Source organism: Sus scrofa, chromosome 13 (genome assembly GCF_000003025.6).
Source record: "Sus scrofa isolate TJ Tabasco breed Duroc chromosome 13, Sscrofa11.1, whole genome shotgun sequence".
Lineage (NCBI taxonomy): Eukaryota > Metazoa > Chordata > Mammalia > Artiodactyla > Suidae > Sus > Sus scrofa.
The window spans coordinates 150,355,654-150,373,669 of NC_010455.5; the positions used below are offsets into that span (position 1 = coordinate 150,355,654).

An 18,016-nucleotide genomic window follows, 5' to 3' on the forward strand; every position below is an offset into this window, starting at 1 on the left:
TGTTCTTTTGGAGAAGAAAGTGCTGGACCAAAATCTTTATAGTGCAGCTTCGTGGCATCTGATTTTTTCCTGCTGAAAAAGTGCCTGAAGCTGTTTTAAGACCACATAAGGAGTTCCTGCTATGGCACAGCAGGATAAGGATCCAGCATTGTCTTGGCAATGGCATGGGTTTGATCACCTGGCGCAGTGGATTAAGGATCCAGCATTGCTGCAGCTGTGGCACAGGTTGCAGCTGCAACCCAGATTGACCCCTGGCCCAAGAACTTCCATATGCTATAGGTGTGGCCAAAAAGAAAAAAAATAAATAAAAGATCACATAAGACCAACTATAGTCTTGAGGAGATGCTTCTATTTACCAAAAGAAATCTCTGCAGAGAACAGTTGACCTAGGTATACGGAGAAATTGACTTTTGAAGGCAAAAGTCCACTTATCTGTGATTTCAAGGGAGTCTTGGTGATTGGTTATATCATCTCAGTACTTTTCAATCTTGAGTACTGAAGTGGTATTCCATGGACAAACATAGTGCAATTTTATGTAACATCAATTTTTCCATGTTATTGGAAATATTAATAAAAACATAGGGCCAGTAAATTCAAAAGGTTATTTCTTTTTTTTGTATAGCTACAGAAAGTTTATTAGTGGTTACTAGGGCTGGGGCTTAGGGGGATGGAAAGTGAGTAATAATGGATTTGAGATTTTTAAAAATTATTATTTCATATCAAAACAAAAAAATATATTATGGGCTGGAACATAAAACTTGCGTAATTTTGACAAAATTTCTCAGGAAGACTTACAGGTGGGTGGCTTCCAGTGGGTTCCGAGTCATCATCTGTTCCCTAGTATGAGCTAAGATTTTATTCTCTATTGCCCAAAACAGTACAGCTTTGATGAAAAAAAATTCACAAGTATGATCTTGGAATAGACTGACTTTAGGAAGTGACAAGTATTGAAGAAAAGAGGAGAGGACCAGTTCCATATGAGAGATCCCATTTTCTTCCTTGAACAAAAAGTGAACTAATTCTCTCAAAGAAGAGGCAATAGAAAGCAAGAGCTATGAACGGTTTTTTTTGTTTTGTTTTGTTTTCCTTTCAGACAGGGAATTTTAATGACACTACTGTTTTGTTTTTTTATTTCCTTTTACCATTTGGTAAATTTTATTACTACAGTCTTTATTTTAGTTCTCATTTTTAAAAGCAACAATTTATTGAGAGCTTCTAATTCTAGGTCTCTACAGGGATTTTCATATTTACTCCTTTCAATAGCTTCATGAGGCAGACATAATAAATAATTTAGTAGATGGGATGGATTTGCCCTGAGGTCTCCAAATCTAGTGGTTTGGAGGCATTGCCCCTTTTGGCTTCCACTACTTTTGCTATCCTGGCTACCAGCAAAGCACATTTACTGGGCAGTAGATGTGTCATGGGGCAAATTATTCACATTCAGGTAATACTGTGCTGTTGTTTTCAAAGCAGTCCATGTTTCATAAGCCTGCAAAAAAAGGAAACTCAAGTTATGATCTCTGAGTATTTAGAACACATTGTATCAATTTTTCTGATTATCATGCAGATATTCCCCAAAGACTGAGCGATATACAGTGGAAGAATAATATCAAGTAAGGTTTGGTTTTCATACTTTTAGTGATCTGTTTACTTCTATGCTCAAATGTTTTGCAGTATGTCTGGGGCCCCCGTATGAACCAGTGTAATAGAGTCTTGTTACATTATGGTATCTGTCAGCTGATTACAGCAATGGTCTACAATTATAGGCAAGAGTGCACTTGAAAATTTCAATATTCCATAAAGAAGACACAGTCTACCAGCTTATGTAATTATTTAATTTGCCAAATAAGCAAATGTCTTGTTTTAATACCTCTAAATGATGCCTGTTGGAGAAGAAAACAGGCATAAAACTCAATGCATTATTCAAGCTGGTTGTTTTCATCAATGAATGCTAAGCAGAAACAAACTGATCCTAACAGACCAGTTAAAATCCAGCCAAGCAGAGTAAGGATAGGACCCCGGCCCCAGAAAAATAAGGATATTCAATTCCTTTATTATTTTATACAACTGTCATGTCTGGTGATGGCAAGAGCCTGATACATGTGAAAAGAAAGAATAAATAAGCTAAGGAATTAATTAATTAATTAATTGTACTCCTTTGTTTTCTAAATTGCTAAATTGTAGAGGGAAATCATGAATAATTGAAATCCTCAGACAATTCAACAATTTCATTTGGCCTGGAGTTTCAATATTGTTTTGCATTGAAAAGGTAAGCATGAAATAAAGCTGGCTTATGAAAGCTACTTCATTTCTCTTGGAGTGAGAATACAGATAAATAGGAGGAAAATGTATAAAAAGTAAGCAAATGAAGGAATGACATTAAAGGCTTGGATAATTACCACAGAGGAATATTAGCTACTGAAAATCTAAGAGGGAACTAAATTGTGACCATGATCCATCCATCCAACTACCCAAATGTGCAATAATTAATTCACTGAAACTTGAAAATAATTACCTTGATGGATAAGACAAGCACCTTACCGTTGTGGTCTAGGTAAGGAGGTTGGGCGAATAAGAAAATAATTCCAGATTGACATTTGAGAACAATTCATGTGAACAGCTTGAATAAGGGAGAGAAAAAGGAAGGGCATATGCCTTCCTGGAAAGAAGGAAAAGGTTCAGAAAGGAGGGGATATTTGATCTTAGTCTTGAAGGAGGAGGTGGAATTTACCAGACAAAAGCCAGTTCATGGAGACGGAAGAGCAGGTACAGCCCAGGGCAGCTAAAGAGGAAAAATCATGGATTGGGCTGGTGGTGTATTAATGCCAGCTGATGCCACACCTATTTAAAAAGAGAGATGGTGAAGGACCATTTATTTCTAATGCAAATACCTGATTAGCCAGTGTGCTTCCCCATGTATTCGGACTGTAATCTGAATCCCAGTAATCCTGCAAATATATGTGTCTTTTGAGACGTAGGAATTGGTTTGCTGGGTCCTCCAATAAAAATGGTGCTCCCAAAGCTCCTGTAATTGAGTCCAAGAGCATGGAATCTTTTAGGGCAATAGTTTACATTTCAATGTTTTTCTTAAAGAAAGAAATTGTGTCAACTTTTTTTTGTTTTTTTTTGTTTTTTAGGGCCGCACCTGCAGCATATGGAGGTTCCCAGGCTAGGAGTCAAATCGGAGCTGCCAGGTGTCAGCCTATGCCACAGCCACAGCAACGCTGGATCTATGCTGCGTCTGTGACCTACACCACAGCTCACGGCAATGCCAGATCCTTAACTCCCTGAGAAAGGCCAGGGATCGAACCTCTACCCTCATGGATCCTAGTTGGGTTCGTTAACTGCTGAGCCCCGAAGGGAACTCTGAAACTGTGTCATCCTAAAGCAACTATGGTCTTTGGGAGGATGGGCACCTGAGAAGGAAACTGTGGAAAAGCTTTGCCCTGGGAAGAGGGCTGCTCCTCAGTCCTTGGCATCATTGTACTGTCACCACCCTATGTGACCTGCATGTCATACAGTATGAAAGCCAAGGCTCTGTTGTGGATGCAGGAAATTTTCAGAGTTTCTGTTCATGCATAGAAGCCTGCAGAGTTAAATTCAAATTTCAGCTGTATCACTTTTTTTAGGCAAGTTGCTTAATTTCTCTGAGCTCTAGTTATCTGTAAAGAGTATAAAAATAATAATAACAGGAGTTCCCGTCGTGGCGCAGTGGTTAACAAATCCGATTAGGAACCATGAGGTTGCGGGTTCAGTCCCTGCCCTTGCTCAGTGGGTTAATGATCCGGTGTTGCCGTGAGCTGTGGTGTAGGTTGCAGAGGCGGCTCGGATCCCGCATTGCTGTGGCTCTGGCGTAGGCCAGTGGCTACAGCTCCGATTCGATCCCTAGCCTGGGAACCTCCATATGCCGAGGGAGCAGCCCAAAGAAATAGCAAAAAGACAAAAAATAATAATAATAATAATAATAATAACATTGTAAGACAATAGCAGGCTCACTGTAAGGACTGGATAAATTAGTAGATACAAACCACTTGGTTCAAATCTGGCAGTCTACAATCTTATTCTTGCTTTCCTAGCCTTCCAAAATAGATAAATCTTTCATTTTGAAGGAGACTGCTCCCAAATCTGACACTGTAGTTAGAGTAGTGAATGTGGATAGACCCATCAAACAGGCTTGCATTTTCTGCCTCCTTCCCACTCTAGAACTAAGAAAAAAAAAAAGATAATTTTTAAAACCCAGACTTTTTTAGGTTCTTGAAATTTTAAGTCTATGTTACGTTTTCATTCCTAAATAAAACACAGTCACACTCAGAGCTGTAATTTGAGTCAATATAAAAGAAAAACACACTCCTGACTTATTTGTGATAACAATGTAATCTGTCCATTTCTTGTGATAAAGGAGCATTTATTACGAATCCAGTTGTAAGTCATGTTACATTAATCCTTCTACATCTTCATCATTAACAAGCCTTTGTTGATCACTAATCCTATAAATCAGGGTTACAGTGAACTATAAGCTATGAAACCTCACCCGTATAGGAGAAGGGGATGAAGGGTCCAACATACAAAATAAAACAGGCAGCACAGGATTTGGTTGTGCTAAAGGAGCTTAGGAGACAGTGTTACATGAAGCATTGGAACACTGGGGCACAAACAATTTTCATGGTCAGGGAAATTGCTTAACCTATTCCTTATATTTGAAAAGATTATATTTGGTGTAATGGGAGAAGGGGAAAGTTTTAATTTGAGGCTGAAGGAATGATGTGAATAAAGATGTTACATTAGGAATCTGCAAGACCAATTATCTGAAAACAGTGGTTAGAGGTGGCTGGATTAGAGTTCTAAACAAACAAACAAAGAAATAAAATTTGTTAACATTTATTGAGCAGAACGCTAAATAATTTGCTTGAGTTACCTTATTTAATACTTACAACAAATCTAAGTAGTACTATCAATCATTTTATTTTGTAGACAGGGAAACGAAGGCATAAAAAGTTAAATAACATGTCTAAGGCCACAGAACTATTGGAAAGGAGGACGGAATTCTCCATGCAGAGCCACTGTGCTATATTATGACTAAGAGGAAGGGATGCTTGAAGCCAGATAGAAGTAACAATAATTATAAAAGCATTTTTTTAAAAGAAATAATCATTACTTACACATTCATTATGATGTCATGTTTTCTTGGGCTTGGTCTTGAGCTCTAAGCAGAGATCTAGTTATCAGCTATGTTACTTCTAGTTTAATTTGTCAATCTAGTAAGCCCTAGTTCTAAATAACTATTGCAAATGACAGCCTCTCTGGATATCATAAATAAATCAAGAGGCTTCTGGGTGTAAAAAACTGTACTGCATATGGAGGATCCAAAAATGACTTAGACATAGTCTCCACTTATAAAAAGTTAATAATTTAGCTTATTCAATTATTTAAAAATAAATTACAAATATCAGTTTCAGAAGATAATAGTAACAGATTCTAGAAGTAATACTGACTTGCTGCTAAGGAGCAGTACAATCAAACCAGCATGTTTGTGAAAGCAATCCTTTAAGATTTTCCTCAAAGATCATAGTCTACTACTATTCCTATCCTGTGTGGTTCCCCTTTTCACTTAGTAGGGCTGACCTGAATAACCACAGGATTCTAAGGAAGTGTCAGTGTGTGATATCTGTGGGTAAGACATAAAAGACTTTATAGTTCCTGCTATGACCAGCTCTTGGGTCACTTGCTCTATGGGAGGTCAGCCGCTATATTGTGAAGGGCACTCAAGCAGCTCTAAGGGAGAGGCCCACATGTCAAGGGACTGAAGCCTCCTACCAACAGTCACGTAATTGAACTACCTGGGAGCCTGATGCTTTTGTTCCAGTCAAACCTTCAAAAGACAACAGCTCCCACTGAAGTTTTTTTAAAATTTTAATAATATATTTCACTTAATTCCGTATATGAACAATTATTCCTTTTTAACATGTCATCAATATAGAAATTATTAATAAGATATTTTACATCCTTTTGCAATGGCTTCTGCAACTTCATGAGAGATCTTAATTCAGAACAATTGACCTAAGGTATGCCCAAATTCCTGACTCTTAGAAACTGTGAAATAAAAAGTGTTTATTGTTTTATGCTGCTAAGGTTTGGTGGAAATTAGTCATGCCATAGTAGATAACTAATACAGTGCATCATAAGCACTAACTGATGTCAAGGTGAACAGATAATCACCAGAGTTAAGAGAAGGATGAGGTAAGTGAGGTCCATAGGGTATAAAATATAAGAAGGAATTCATTCTTGGGCTTTTAAAAATTGTTTGCCATAAGGCCTCCACTTGCCTCACTCTAGTTCCTACTCTGATATTTGTCATTGCATAAAGAGATAAATAATATATACCCTTTCCATTAAGGAATTCATATTATATTCTGAGTTCAAAAATAACTATAAGATGTATTGTGACTAGACTACCTGAAAGAGGAGTGATTAATTCCAATATTGGCAGGAAGGTCTCACAGAGAAGTTGGGTTCAAGTTAAGCTTCAAAGGATGTGAGGTTTCTGCAGCCAGGAGGAAGGGAGTGGAAGCAAAGCACATATATTCCAGGCTCAAAAAGATTGGAGAGCCAGGGAAAAGGGGAGCAGAGCAAGGCATGGGTTCAATGACCTTCACTTTGCCAACTGAAAGTTAGGGTTGTTTGTGGTATAGATGTGTCAGAGATAATGTTGGAAAGATAAGCTGGAGCTCCATTCAGAATTATTACCGTCACGCCAAGGAGTTCGGACTTTACTCTGTACATAATTATCATTTTTGAACAAGAAAAATGATAAGACCAGATACAGTTTTTAAACCGTTGCTTTATTGTGATAAAATATACATAATATAAAACTTACCATTTTAATCAGTTTTTATTGTACAATTCAGTGGCATCAAGTACATTCATAATGTTGTGCAACCATCACCACCATTTCCCGACTTTTTCACTATCTCCAATAGAAACTCTGTAACCTTTAGAAGTTCCTGCTGTGGCGTAGTGAGTTAAGAGTTCTACTGCTGTGGCTCGGGTCGATATGGAGGCACTGGTTTGAACCCCTGCCCAGTGCAATGGGTTAAAGGATCCAGAGTTGCCTATTCAGTCCCTGGCGTGGGAACTTCCGTATGCCAGGGTAGGGCCATAACGTTAAAAAGAGAGAAAGAAAGAAAGAAACTCTGTATCCTTTAAACAACTTCCATTACCCTCTTCCCTAGCCCCTGGTAACTACCTACCATTTACCTACCATCTCTGTGAATTTGCTTATTCTAGGTACCTCAAATAAGAGGAACTAGGTAACATTCGCCCTTTTGTGTCTGACTTACTTCACTTAGTATAGTATCTTCATGGTTTATCCTTGTCATAGCATATGCCAGCATTTCAATCCTTTTTAAGGGTGAATAATATTATATGTGTGTGTGTGTGTGTGTGTGTGTGTGTGTGTGTATGCCAACACTTTGTTTATTCATTCACAGATTAACTTTTGAAAACTCTTTTGTCAATGAGGTGAAGGATAAGTGGTAAATGAGAGCGGAGGGAGGAACACAAAGTTGGAGGCTCTTCACATGGTCCAAATGAGAGATTAGTAGTGCCTGGGTGAGGTGAATGACAGCAGGAATGGGAAGACAGGATTGACCTGGAGAGTAGGAAACTCTCATTCATTTGGGCTGATTGCTGTGGGTTGACCAGCATTAAAATTTGGGTTTTAGCTGGGATGTGTTAATAGGTGACTTTTCAGATTTCTCTTCATTCTCTTTTAAGAAAAGGTGTTATTTACAGAGTTATATGTTTAATGCAGATTTTTTTTTCTGTTAAAAAAGAGAGAAACAAAGGTAGTGGCTAGGCAAGTAGATCCAATACCATAAATATCTAATAAACATTTCTAAATAAATTATGCTTAGAATATAGTTTACAGCTACATAAAAAGTACAGTAATTGCCTAAAATAATGTTACTTGGAATCATCTGAAATTAAAACCAATATTCTGTGCCATGATTATTTTGGTGCATTGTACAGTAACTATGAAAAAATGCTATTGCATAAATCTTGGCAGAGAAGCATGTTTTAAAATATAAGCCATAGCTATTTTAAGCACTAATAATTCTCTCTTTTGTAAATCTTCCACCTCTTTGCTCATGGAAAATGTTTCATCTTCTCTTCCCCCTACCTCCCAGAACAAAGCTTCTACCTCAGCATTATGGGCCCAACAAACATCCATTAAATATTAATTGGAGGGGATAATAACATCTCCCATGAGAGAGACAGAAAGTAGTATTTATTATCCTACTTTACAAATGAGAAAATTGACACACGGAGATGAAATGACTCACTCAAGGTCACAGAGTAAGTCAGTGGCAGGACTGGAAATAAAATGCAAGTAATATAGAAGGGCATGCTATTATCCTCTCTGCTTGAGAAATTTCCCCTCCCTTTTCCATTCTGCCTGATCAACCTTGAAAGTTAGAGCAAGATCAGAGTTTGTGTTTGTAAGACTGCATAATACTGCTGGGGTTTGAAAACTGAACCATGAGTTTTATCACTCTGTTGGTTTTTAAATGTGTGTATGTGAGTGTGTGTGTTTTTTAATGTAGGCAATATCAGCCATATTAGTTTTAAACTTTATAATTGTAAGTTATTAAAAAAATCTTTCTTTCTTTCAACTTCCTACATACTCTCCTTGCTTTCATCCTGTATCATAGTTTTAATAGGATCTGTCAAGCTGAGTTCTACTATCTAAATATTTCTGGAATGTCCTCTGCAGAAAATTCTGTATGGTAAAAATAAGGCAGATGCTTCAGAGTATGGAGGTATTTGAGATTATAGCTCTATCCATGCAAACTAAGAGGGATCAGAGATCTGGAGTCTTATCCTGGCTGTGTGGTGACTAGTTAGGTCACAAGCCACTTCTTATTCCTGCACCTCCATTTTCTGCTCTGCAAAATATGTTTCTGAGACAACAGACCTGTTGGATTCTCTGACACCTTCTGACATATAACGTATAACTACACATAGCGCTTGCCTTCTTTGTCCTGGTTTTGATCAAGCTGAGAAATAAACCAGAGTTGATTATAAACAGCAACCTATTTCCTTTATTACTGAGAAAGGCAAACTTGGAAAATGTAGCCTGGTATAAGCATATAAAGGGCCTAGTGACTAGACCTAGAATTTGGAAAATTTCATATACAATGTCAGGTTGCAGAACCAGAACAGAAAGTGTGTTCTCTTGGGGCAGCTCACTCCTAAGAGGAAGAAAGAAGAATGAGCTGGACACGCCAAGTATGCTTCTTGGATTTACCAAGAGGGAGCTCTAAGTGAGCTGCATGAAAGAAAATAGGAATCTACCATCAGACTCTGCCCTTTTATTCTGTCTTAAATTTCACATCAGGCTTTCTCATTTTTTTTTAGTGTATAGATTCCTACCACAAGTATCATTTTCATGGCCATCAGCATAGTTACAGACTATTCAGTCATTTCTCCAGCCAGCAGGAGCTTGTCATCTCTGGATGGTTACAATGGCAACCTCCTTCTCTCACGTAACCTCCAATGTCTAAGAAATAAACATGATGGGATTCAATGGGGACGGAAGATGCTAAAAGTTTACCAGATTCACAGGAGAGGCGCTTCACTAGCTGTTTCCCTTAGGTACTGGGTGATAATGATATTTGTAGTATTGCTTGGCACCTGGTACTGGGGATGGAGATGAGCACTAGAGTCCTGTCACAAGCTCAGAAATACTTAGGAATGTGATTCTGTAGGTAAAGCACTTAGTATAAGCAATTAAGGAATAATATTTATTATTTACTATTTTGTTGCACTGAGTCTCAGTCCCTGTCCTTAAAATGTTTACATCTTTAAAAAAAAAGATGAAGTAAGTGTCCAGGTAATTATGTGTGCTTATAAATGAAGTCCTAAAATAAAGTATAAATGGCCATTAGGAATTAAGTACAAAGGAAAATAAGGAAAAAAGAATATATAGATGCCTTGGAAATATGGTAAAATTTTCAAAAATCTGTCTAACTGTAGGAGAAATTTTATAATTAAGTAAGAGATCAAAATACTCATGTTTAGGGTTCGTATTTTTTAGACTTGAATATTCTCTGTGTTAAGTAAGGAATTTGCTTTACAAATAACGAAATCCTTTTTTTTTTTTTCCTTGCCACTCTAAACTTTGGTCACTGACCCAACACTTTAAGTGAAGATTAAAGGGTTGTATTTTAGTATAATGGATTCTCTCCCTTTGCTGTAATTCACATAAAATTTAGTGAGAGAGAGAAGAAGGAGAAGAAATTTGGATTATGAGAGAAAAACTGTGAAGAAAAAAAAAGAAGGAAGAAGGAGAAGAGAGAAATCAAGAAAAGAAACCTAAGGGAGGAGAGACAAAAGAAGGGAGGTTGCAAAGGTTACAAAAGATGAAAAGCCATGGGGAAAGGGACAGGGACAAGTAGGAGAAGTAAAGGCAGAAAACAAAAAGGGTTGATGCAAGTGAACTGGAAAAAAGAAAGAGGTGCTGACCTGCAGGACTAGCTAACAAATCCCTATGATCTGACTAAACTGTTGATAAAAGGCTTTCGAAACTGAACTTTTAACTTAGGAACTTCAGCTTTATTGATGTTACCATTGCTGATGTGTTGAGTACTTTGAAAAACAAACAGAAATTGTAATTACCTGAGTTTAACTTCCATCTGTTTTAACCTGCTCTTGGCACAATCATATATGCCACATATGTGCTCACGTTCATGACCACTTAATTCCCTGGGGTGTATTTTTGAGGCCGGCAAGTATTCTTCTTTTTTTTTTTCTGCTTTTTTAGTGCCACACCTGCCTCATATGGAGGTTCCCAGGCTAGGGGTCTAATCGGAGCTACAGCTGCCGGCCTACACCAGATCTGAGCCTCGTCTTCAACCCACACCACTGCTCATAGCAATGCAAGATCCTTAACCCACTGAGTGAGGCCGGGGAACTAACCCGCAACCTCATGGTTCTTAGTTGGATTCGTTTCCACTGTGCCACAACGGACACTCCTGGCAAGTCTTTTATTAGTTTTTAATCTTGTGAACAGAGACTTTTGTGACTCACAAAAGGCAGTATTTTACATGATCCAATCAATAGTGACTCCTTCTGGGTCACTGCCTATGTATGTTGGCAGGACACCCAATTCTAGAGCCATGACCAATGTTGGCACATGGTTAGGAAAACAGCTTTTCTACAACATCCAGAGTGCTCATGAATCTAGTCATAGTCAGGGACATTTTTTTCCTCCAACCAAGTTATTTCCCAGTTTATCCTCATTACCCACTTTCTTGACAGCATCAATCAATCTTAAGCCAAAGTGAGTAGGTAAAGTTAAGAACAAAATCCTGTATAATAAACTAAAACTGTATCAGGAAATACAGACTCTAAAGAAGTACAAGGCTGAAGTGATGGCTGAGAAGATCCATTTCTTCTATTGTAACAGAGAAGAAGGCAAACGGAAGGAGTGGAGATATGATTAAGGTTGTGGGGAAAAAACGTAAGCTTAAAAGCTCTTGTCAAAAACAAACAAAAACACCTCAAGACAAAATAGGCCTTGGTTAATAACTCTGGGTTGAAAAACAAAAGCTGGACCTATGTTAGAGAAACAGGCCAAAGGCAGTTTATTTTTTCCTCTCTCTAAAACCAGGAAACATACTTGTACTTTATGGATAGATTTGACCACATATCAATAATATGGGTGTGAACCCCTAAATTGTTTCATGGATGGGTCATCCCCAAGGACTGGTTTACCTGCTCAGTGAAGCACTTTCTATATATGGGAATTTTCCATATTTCCTCTTTATATGAAATGGGGCTGTTTCATTTTTTAAAGAGCCCTATTACAATACTACAGAGCTACAGTAATCAAAACAGCACGATATTGGCACAAAAATAGACATATGGATCAATTGAACAGAATAGAGAGCCCAGAAATACCAATAGTCAATTAATTTTCAACAAAAGAAGCAAGAATATACAATGGAAAAAAGAAAATCTATTCAGCAAGTGGTGTTGGGAAAGCTGGATAGCAGCATGTAAATCAATGAAGTTAGAACACTCCCTCATACCATATACAGAAATAAACTCAAAATGGCTTAAAGACTTAAATATAAGACAGAAAACTATAAAACTCCTCGAAGAGAACATGGGTAAAACATTCTCTGATATAAATCACAGCAGTGTTTTCTTTTAGTCTCCTGAGGCAAAAGGAAAAAAAAAAAAGCAAAAACAGATGGGACCAAATCAATCAATGTGTAAGCTTTTACAGCAAAAGCTTTTAAACAAAATGAAAAGACAATCTATGGATTAGGAGGAAATATTTGTAAATGATGCAACCAACAAGGGCTTAATTTCTAAAATATACAAACAGCTCATACGACTCAGTATCAAAAAAACCAACCTGAGTTCCCGTCGTGGCTCAGTGGTTAATGCATCCGACTAGGAACCATGAGGTTTTGGTTCGATCCCTGGCCTGATCCCTGGCCTCACTCAGTGGGTTAAGGATCTGGCGTTGCCTTGACCTGTGGTGTAGGTTGCAGACGCGCCTCGGATCCCATGTTGCTGTGGCTCTGGCGTAGGCTGGTGGTTCCAGCTCTGATTCGACCCCTAGCCTGGGAACCTCCATATGCCACGAGAGCGGCCCTAGAAAAGGCAAAAAAAAAAAAAAAAAAAAAAAAAAAAAAAAACACATGAAGAGATGCTGAACATCATTAATTATTATGGAAATGCTAGTCAAAAACTACAATGAGGTATCACCTCACACTAGTCAGAATGGCCATCATCAAAAAGTTTACAAATAATAAATGCTGGAGAGGGTGTGGAGGAGAGGAAACCCTCCTACACTGTTGCTAGGAATGTAAATTGGTTGCAGCTACTATGGAGAACAGTATGAAAGTTCTTTAAAAACTAAAAATAGAAATACCTTATGATCCAGCAACCCCACTCCTGGGCATCTATATGGAGAAAACCATAATTTGAAAAGATATATGCACCCTAATGTTCATTGCAGCACAATTCACCATAGCCAAGACATGGAAGCAACCTAAATGTCCATTGACCAAGGAATGAATAAAGAAGATATGGTAGTATATACAGTGCAATATTATTCAACCATAAAAGAGGGTGAAATAATGCTATTTGCAGCAACATGGATGGACCTAGAGATTATCATACTAAGTGAAGTAAGTCAGAAAAAGTCAAATATCAATCTGATATTATTTGTGAATCTAAAAAAAATGATGCAAATGTACTTATTTACACAACAGAAACAGATTCACAGACATAGAAAATTTATGGTTACCAAAGAGGAAAGAGGAGGAGGGCTAAATTAGGAGTTTGGGATTAACAGATACACACTACTGTGTCTATATACATAATATATAAACAATAAGAACTGACTATAGCACAGTGAACTATATTCAGTATAATAAACTATAATAGTAAAAGTCTGAAAAAGAAAATATGTGTGTGTGTAGATAAATTACTTTTCTGTACATCTGAAGCTAACACAACACTGCAAATCTACTGTACTGCAAAAAAAAAAAAAAAAAAAATTAAAAATCTGGAGTTCCGTCATGGCTCAGTGGTAACAAACCTGACTAGGATCCATGAGGATGCGGGTTCAATCCCTTCCTTGCTCAGTGGGTTAAGGATCTGGCGTTGCTGTGACCTGTGGTGTAGGTCACAGATGTGGCTCAGATCAGATGTTTATGTGGCTGTGGCATAGGCTGGCAACGGTAGCTCCCATTTGACCCCTAGCCTGGAAACTTCGATATGCCTTGAGTGTGGCCCTAAAAAGACTAAATAAGTAAGTAAATAAATAAATAAAATTTAAAAAGTGCCCTGTTGAAGTGGAACATGTTGGGTTTAGGACTTTTCTTTAAATCAATACAACTAGGAACTGTCCTTAGTTATGTCCTGGTTTGGCCCTATTTTCTTGGATAAACCCACCCAGCTCTCTAACTCCCTACCTTTTCTTGTGAAACCAATAGCTACAGTATTGGCTCCATTACGTCTTTAGTAGGAGATCTTGCATGCTCTGCTGCCTATTTCATGTCTGCATATTTCACACCTGGTATTGCAGAGGTGACAGAGGAAACAGTTTGTGTAGCAGGAAGAAGAGTTTTGTTCTTCGAAGAACTGGAGGTAGAATTTGTCTATGAATGGGTCATTCACCATTGACTGACCCTGTAGCTTGGTCATTTAACTTCTCTCAGCCTCAGTTTCCTCTTTGTACAATGAGTCTCATAATCCTGTTTTTAGCGTGATTATCAGAGCTGAACCAAGGTAACATATGGAAAACCCCTGACACATAATAAAGGCTTGAAATAGTAGTATTCAATTTACTGTCTTATTATAGGAAAAGGCAATTCTTGACTTAAATGCTAAAGAGAGTGTTTTTTTGTTTCATTTTGTTTTGTTTTTTAATCAAATCATGACACTTGGACCTCTAATTCTCTGACCAAGGAATCAGCCCCAGTGTGTATAAATTACTATTTTGAGAAAATCAATAAAATAATTTGGGGACTCTGCTTATAAATGTAATTACTTGAGTAGGCTCTTCATCATTTTTGGCTTGAGCATTCCCACTAGGGAAATAGATAATGAGATCTTTTCCCTACTTACTTCAAATTAAGTTCTGGACAAAAGTAATTTATTAGACAACTAATCTGTAACAGAGAAAACTTTTTTAATAATAAAAATAAACTTTTAAAAAGTGTTGCTTTCTTAAGGCAAGCAGAAGGGCTCCAGGGAAGTTCAGATGAATAGGCTACATTTTTAAATGAAAAAGGGGGGAGGGATGAGGAAGAAACAAATTTGATTCAAATTATTATTTCCTACTTTAGAAGTATGTGATTTAGAAAATATCAGTTAAATGAGTTTTTAGTGTAATAAATGAATCTGGTTCTAAGGACCACAGTCTCCTCAGCCTGCAAACAGTAAAGTCTTTCCTGATAACTGAAGGGTTAATCCAGCAGTGTCCACATTACTCTGTCCTGGATTCTCACCCTCAACATGTTATATCATGAACTTCTACTAAAAATTTTATTTATTTGTTTGGTTGCTTGTTTTTCAAGGGAAGTTTGTCAAACCAGTTTTCTTTATAGGTAGACATATTTTTATCTCAGTTGAAGTTAAAGTTAATTCCAATTTGTTTTTAAAGAAAGTCTGTAAAAGGCAGTTTATAGAACCATTTTCCCTTTGGCTGGTATTTCTGACTTGGTTTGTTCACAGGTGAATCTGGACTAACTGTAGTGCCTTTGGCCTTGCAGTCATCCATCATTGCCCACTCTGAAGTCAACTGCATGGATCAGCAGTTAAGGCAAAGCATGATACTGGTGGATTATAACCAGCCCATGACTTCAATTACAGTTGCTTCTCATATGCTCTTTTAAACTGAGTCAGCCTCACTTTCTTCAATCGGAGATGTGGGCTATAACCTGGTATGACTTGATGATAATTGCTTAATAATAAATAACTCAGCTAAAATTTGCTAAATCATTTGTTTAAACATGTCCTAAATGCAAAGTACAATACAGAAGATTAACACTCTTTGTTAAAATTATTCATATGCTTAGGAATAAAAGGGTATGAATACACATATCTAGATTCATACTCTAGATATATATCTATACCAATGTATTTACCTGTGATTGCGTCTCAAGTGAAATATATATATATATAATATATATATATATACACACACACACACACATCAGTTTGGGTCTCAAACTTATAAAAGTAGAAATTTATTCAGATTTAAGCGTCTTCATCAGAAGTATTTGTACATTTTAGAGACTTAACTATGAAGATAATTTACACTGTTGTATGTATTTTCAGTTTTGGTTACAAGAAAAACAAATGACCTCTCAGTTCAATTCAGATATAAACCTCTGAGTTTCTGGGTCAATTTGGCAGCAAATCATCTGGCCTTTGGTGCCTTCAGCACTTCTTTGAGCTATAGCCTAAAAGGTTAATGAATTCACACTCTCAAATACCTTGAGGTTTCCACACAACTGTATCATGTAAGTATTACAATTTCTAAAAGGCACTTAAAAATTGTCTTTGTTCAAGGACACTGGAGCACATCTTTGGAGGCACAAGTTAAAGAGACTTCTTAGCAACTGTAACATGTTAATATGTTAATACATAATTAGGAATAAAATTATCACACATACGATTAACACAAACATGTTCAAAACCACAGCATGACACAATAGTATTGTTTCCCTAACACTTTAGAATTGGTCTATGAATAAAACATGTTTGTTCATTTATTTAAAAAGTCAGAAGGGGTTATCTATCAACTTAACAATTGCAAAAGACATGATAAAAAAAAAGGAAATAGATTCTTACCTATAAGCAATGTTGAACACAGGGCTGCTTGAAGCATTTTATAGGCCATGATCCTGTTTAGGAAAGAAAAGATTTGTTTATTTCAATTTAGATCAGGTAGAGCTTTAGGGCATATTGGGTACTTTCTAAGAATTTGAAGCATTTCCTTCATACCTGAAGGCCCTATGAGCTGAGACAAGTCAGCGAGAGGCTGTTGCTTGAGATGGCTTTTTTATATAACTCCTGACTTTTTACCCTTTGGACTTTTGGGGAGGACTTTTTACAGGCTGTTCTTATATGGGCCGTGTATTTATTTACTAATTTTACCATTCACACAGACTAATGTAATGTAAAAAAAATACCAAAACAGAACAAAAAAGTGGAAAAGCTGGATCACTCATTTGTTGCTGTGGGGATATAAAATGGTGCAGTTACTTTGGGAAACAGTTTGGCAGTTTCTTATAAATCTGAGCATGCAATTACCATGTAACCCAACAACTGCACTACTGGGCATTTATCGTAGTGAAATGAAAACTTTTACGTTTCTACAAAAACCTGTATAGGAGTTGTTCATGGAGGTTTTATTAGTAATAGGCAAAAACTGGAAACAGCTGAATGTTAAACCCATTGAGGTACAAGTACAATATGGATTACTACTCAACAATAATATATTAGCATTTATTGATATATACAACAACTTGGATGTATCTCAAGGGAATTATAATATATAAAAATAGCCTATCTCATGCTTGTTACTCATCTGTATGATTCCATCTATATAACCTTCTTGATATGATGAAATTACAGATGAAGAAATGTTAGTAGTCGCTAGGGATTAGGGGTGGAGGGGGTAGGTGAGTGTGGTTATAAAAGGGTGACATGAGGGACCCTTGTAGGCATGGAAGTGGTCTGTATCTTGACTGTGGTGCTAGATGTGTCAACATAAACTTGTGATAAAATTGCATAGAACTAAATACACTTCTTTCTCTCTCTCTCTCTCTCACACACACACACACAAATACATATAAGATGGGAAATTAGCTATATCAACGTCACTATTGTGGTTGTGATATTGCACTGCATTATAGTTTTGCAAGGTGTTACCATTGGGGGCAGCTCAGTGAAGAGTCTCTCTGTATTACTTCTTACAAGTGCAAATGATTCTACAGATATAAAAATGCAAAGTTTAATTACAAACGAAGGATTGTTTTATTTTTATTTATTTTGTTTTATTTTATTTTTGTCTTTTTAGGGCCATACCCAAAGCATATGGAGGTTCCCAGGCTAGTAGTCTAATTGGAGCTACAGCTGTCAGCCTATGCCAGAGCCGCAGCAATGCCAGATCCAAGCCACGTCTGTGACCTACACCACAGCTTGTGGCAACGCTGAATCCTTAGCCCACCGAGCGAGGCCAGGGATCAAACCGGCAACCTCATGGTTCCTAGTCAGCCTTGTTTCCGCTGCACCACGATGGGAACTCCCAAAAACAAAGGTTGTTTAACTGCATGATAAGATTTGTCTGGAACAATTTTTTCATTTTGATTTTTCAAACAATTCCCCTTTTTTAGTGGCATGATTAACAGGTAAATGAATAAGTCATCACACAATTCATTCTTAATAGCAAACTGTTAGCCAGTCTCATCAGGATCATGCAATC

General features: G+C 37.2%; 1 long non-coding RNA gene across 1 annotated transcript; it reads right to left on the reverse strand.

Annotated features, from left to right (window-relative positions):
* On the reverse strand, positions 602-16,619 carry LOC110256429. Its single transcript, XR_002337922.1, has 4 exons — positions 16,534-16,619; positions 16,381-16,433; positions 2,892-3,025; positions 602-1,489 (listed from the first exon to the last, which is right to left on the reverse strand). It is a non-coding gene; the product is annotated as an uncharacterized LOC110256429 (long non-coding RNA).